This window comes from Anopheles darlingi, chromosome 2 (assembly GCF_943734745.1).
Source record: "Anopheles darlingi chromosome 2, idAnoDarlMG_H_01, whole genome shotgun sequence".
Lineage (NCBI taxonomy): Eukaryota > Metazoa > Arthropoda > Insecta > Diptera > Culicidae > Anopheles > Anopheles darlingi.
In genome coordinates, this window is record NC_064874.1 from 23,911,903 (window position 1) to 23,916,981 (window position 5,079).

A 5,079-nucleotide genomic window follows, 5' to 3' on the forward strand; every position below is an offset into this window, starting at 1 on the left:
GAGAAGCATCCACTGCACTGCACAGTGTGCCAACAATTGCGCCCGCCCATTACGTGTTGGTCCCGTGTTGCGCCATTTGAATATTGAAGCCAACATCAAACCGATTCGATCGACACGTGCGCCCGGCATCGCCATATTCCAACAAGCGATCCAACAAGCGGTCTCCATTCACACAATCAGCGTTCAGCTAGCGGGAAACGGAAAGGCACTAAACGAGCCGACCCGAGCGGAATCGGAATCGGAATCGAGCGGATTGCGATGCTGTAATTATTCACTGCTGCTAGTGCCCTGAGTGCCGTGGTCGTCGGATCGGCAGGGAAAGGGCAGGGCAGGGAAAGGGCAGAGCGGATCGACAAAACCGTGACTAAATGGGCGCAACGCTGCTCTTGTATTCACTTTACTTTCCATTTCGTTCTGTGCTGCTGAAGATCTGTCGTCACGCTCCACACAGCGGGCAAGAAGAAGAAAAGCGAGATGCGGATGGGAGGGTTAAGTAGGGGGTTAAGCTGGAGGCTAAATAGAGGTTAGGGCGCAACTCCCTCCTCTGGGACGCACCGTCCTTTCCTTCCCACACGCTTGTTAACCGCTTTGGGGTGGCATTTGCTGGCCACCGAAACCCACGGGTCCAATTGTTATGACGAAATACTTTCGATTCGACACTTTGCCGTTGGAGGAGCCGTGGGAGGGAATAGAGAGGGGGGGGGGGGTAGGGGGTCGTCACGCTATGCCACTAATTACTAGCCACACTAGGCGCTGCCCAGACCACTAATGAAAGGAAGCCAGCTTCTGGCAGGATCCTTTCACGCTGAAAGACTGCAGCGTCACTAACACACTTTCGAGAAGGGGGGAAACATACTTTATCAACGCGGCCACTGCAGACTCCAGACTCCCGCGCGTGTGTCGTGTTCGGCGTGTTGGCTCACTATCTGGCCTGGCCTGGCCTGGCCCGGGGTCGTAGGTCGATCACACACTCCTCGTTGGCCGTTGTCTCCGCTGCTTGTCTTGTCTGTCCGCACAGGTAATAGGTGTTGGGTATTTTTCACTGGTACAAAAATAACACTATTTGCTTTGTGTGGAGGGTTTTGGGGGGTTTGGTTTTTTTTTTCAGGTATTCCAGGGTGGTGGTGGTGGGTGGGAATGGTACTTTTCGATGGTACCTTATCGAGGTGGAGGCTGTATCTGGCTGTTTTTATTTCGTTTCGTTTTTTTTTCGACTATTGTTTCCTCACTGGATCTACACAAAACAGAAGAACATGTTCCACGCGGTTTCTTTTTTTTTCGCTATTATTCGCTAACTGAATCGATCGGAAACGGAAATCGGATACCGGAAACTACCGGACACTGCACTGGTAGGACACACTGTACGTGGTGGGATTGCCGGTATGTTGCTCCGCTTGGTATTGGTACCGTGCCCGTCGCGTCGAACGATCAGATTGAGACTGGTGGTGTGTGGTGATCCGTCGATCCGCGTGCGGCCCAGCGTGCGCCAGACCGACGACCAACCGGACGGCCATTTTCGGCTTCCTTCCTTTTTTACGAACCGATCGGAAGGGGGGGCCATGGAAATTGAAAGACGAAAACCCTTCCCTCGCTCCTTCAGCGAACGATCGGCAAACGGAACGAGAAACGAGAGCGAACGAACCCGGCGTCAGAGAGTGAGGAAGAGGAGAAAGGGGGTAAGGGAGCTGAAGCGTAAATACAATAACGTAACAACAAGCGGCGGTGGAAGTGCATTTCCAACGTGAATCGCGAGCGACGGAGAGATAGAGAGAGAGGAAGTGGCGAATGCGAATCACTCCCCCCCGTTTGTAACGGAGGAAGGGGCTGTGAGGGGTGAAGCAAAACTGCATCATCAACCCCTTAAAGAGACAGCCTCTTGGTGGCTCGCGTGTCCCCCCCACTGCCACCTCTCGATCACCATCTTCGTCGATCGTCGTCTTCGTCGTTGATCGTGCAACGACGAGCGAGTGCTGATCGTCGTCGTGGAAGAAAGTCACGATCAAAAGGCAATAGGCTTGGAGCTTGCCGAGAGCCAACCGGAGGGGCCGCCGTGAAAGCGCCCACAGCTGTGGCCGTCAACCTCATGTGTGTGTGTGTGCGTCACGAGAAGCGCGACGCTCGATCGTTGGATGGATGATCGCGAAAGAAAGTTTTGCCCAACTGATGGCTCCATTCCGCGCTCGCGATGCAGCTTCCTCCCGCCTGTGTGTGTGTGTGTGTGTGTGTGTGTGTGTGTGTGTGTGTGAAGAGGGGTTGGCCGCGGGGGTTGGCCACAACACCTTACCTTCCTTTCACCCTCTCTTGCTCTCTCGCTCTCTTTCACCGTTTTCTTTCTGTCACTTCTGCTTTTCTCTTCTGCTCTCTGTGCGAGTGACTCAAGATGCTGCTCGAGTAGCCAACCGTCCTCCCTCCGTTCCATTCCGTCCTCCCTCCGCTTCCCACCTCACCTCAAAACACCTGATCAACATTATGCAACGTAGTGGCGGGCTGGGACCGACTGCGGTAACATCGACGCCGATCTCGCGCCCTGTTGTCATCGATGGCGGCGTGTCTTCCGGTTGCGCGGTATGTACGTGAGGAGGACGTGTGCCGTGCCCGTGTATTTGCATAGCTTCTTCGACCACACCCCATCCCCTAGCCAGACGGAGGGAATTGTGGAATGGGGTGAGAGTCACACGCTGCACACTGCACGTCGTCTCCCAAAAAAAAAACAAACAAACGAGCAATCGACGATCGGTGGCCGATTTCATAATGATCGTCGCTTTAGCGGTCGCTTCCGTCCGAGACAGACTGGCAGCGTTGTGTGTGTGTGTACGTGTGTGTTGAGGGTCCTTATCGGGGTGGTGATTATGTTGCGCTAACGGTCAGCAAATGGGTTCAATTTTCCGGAAGCCTTTTTTTAACACTTCGCACTGGATACGGGATTGATTGGTCATTTGGTGGCGCGCAAGGGCACGAGGAGTTACCGGCGGGCTCGTTATGCGTAACGCCCGTGTAAAGAGCTATTGGATGATGTGGAGTAAATCATTTTGGGTTTGGTATTTGGGTGGCTCTTCATTCAATTGTGGCTACGTTAAGTACCAGGTCTGTAAATATGTATCTTCAATTATGCTCAGTAAGATTTCCTGTATAATTTAGTGCGAAGGCAGACCAAGATCACTCGTTGGTCGGTCGCTATCTGTTAAATTGGTAATTATGTAAATTATACAAATTTAGTGTAGAATCAATAATCATATATAATAAGAGTTCTTGAATATATTAAGCTACTCAATTAACTGCTAATTCCCCTGCAGTAATTGAAGCGTTTGGTTGATTTTAAGTTATTATCTAGAGAGTAGATGGAATTATGCTGCATCTTCTGTCAGGTTTATGCGTACAAAAACCAATAAATGCGATGACAGATGTTGAATTTCTCATCCTGGCTACTATGTTACTACTACAAATCGCCCAGCCTTCATGGTCATGGTGTTCAAAGTACTTCATGTCTTTTTTTTTCATTTTTCTTGTGTTTTAATAAATATCCAATTTCTTTAAAGTCATGTCCATATTTTACAGGTAATGCTAAACTGTTTATTATTCTGTTTTTTTTTTGTTGCATTACGAATAGAAACCATACTGCAAGCATTCTTCGATTCCTACTGCGACACACCAACTACTCGATCCAAGTACACCTTGATGCAATTAACTTGATGGCGCCTCCATTCTGTTCGGTCCATTTAACAATGTCTGCTGCTCAAAAACCAAACGGCTTATTGTCGTTGATGAATTTACTCAACAAAAACAAAGTCGTCTGCAAATAATTCATCTCCCATGCTCCCATGTTTAAAGCTCGAGCTACTTAAACTTTCTTCCTCTCTTTCCCTCAGTGACCTCTGCAAGGAGAAATTCAATTTCAGCCACTCTCGACGGATGATTAAGTATTGGAAAACACTTCACTTTAATATTATGCATTGTCCCTACGCCCGCCAGATGTGGCATCTTCACAAGCGCGCGCCAAGTACACACACTGGCTGATTACGCCGCAGCATCGTCGTCGTCGTCGTCGTCGTCGTTATGTCGACGAAACGTTTGCGTGACGGACCCCCGGGGGAGGAGGATTTGCTTTACCTGTCAATATTTATCTTGCATCTGCGTAGCGACGAAACAAAGCGGAAATAACACTCTCACTACATGCCTTCAGGCGGTCGCTCACAGGATCCGCGTAAGATCCGCGCGATCATAAACGTGCAATAAAAACTGCGTCCGAAGGCCCAGCCGCTGTCAGAAAGACAACCAAACAGAAGTACACAAGAAGAAGTACAGATTTTCTCCGTCTTCGGTCTTTATTACGACGAGGATGGTGGTACGCCATAAGGTACAAAATATTCGAAGAAGCTGCTGCTGCTGCTGCTGTTGCACTTTGTTGACTTTCGCCTCGCCTCCGGTATGCAGCACTGTGCTTTCCCGTGTCAAGTGTCCTGTTGCTCCTCCTGGTGGTGCTGACGATGCTGGTGGCAAGGGCGCTGCAGTTGACCACAATCGCCATCGCGGATACTGCGCAAGATTTGGTCCAGTCCAAGCTGACGGACCCACTCCGGTGGGGTGGTTCTGGTGAACAGGAGAGACAGACAGAGAGAGGGAGAGAGAGAGCCAAGAAAGGGATGGAATGAAAGATGAAAGTCCATAACAGTCCATGTCCGATGAGCAATGTCTCCTCGGTGCGGATTATACATAATACTAAAAAAAATAAAAGCGAAGACATTCCAGCCACCCTCCCACCACCCCCCCTATCAGCCGCTAGAGCGTGCAGAGAGTGCAGAGAGCAAGATCCTGCTGTCTGTTGACTGTCAACGCTTAGCCGGCCATTGATGACGGTGACAGGATTGCACCGACGGCGACGGCCCGACCGACTAGCTGGTTCGAGCTGGTTTGGTGGCTTTCCCGAAAGCAACGTGTGCCCCCAACGTAACGTTAACAGGCGGAGAGGGGGGGTGGCACCGCAGACCGTCGAGTGACATTAAGCCGGGTGCCGCGGTGGATCTGGAAAAACCTGACCGCGCACGAGCCAGCCAGCGAGTGAGCCGGCAGGCGAGAGGACAC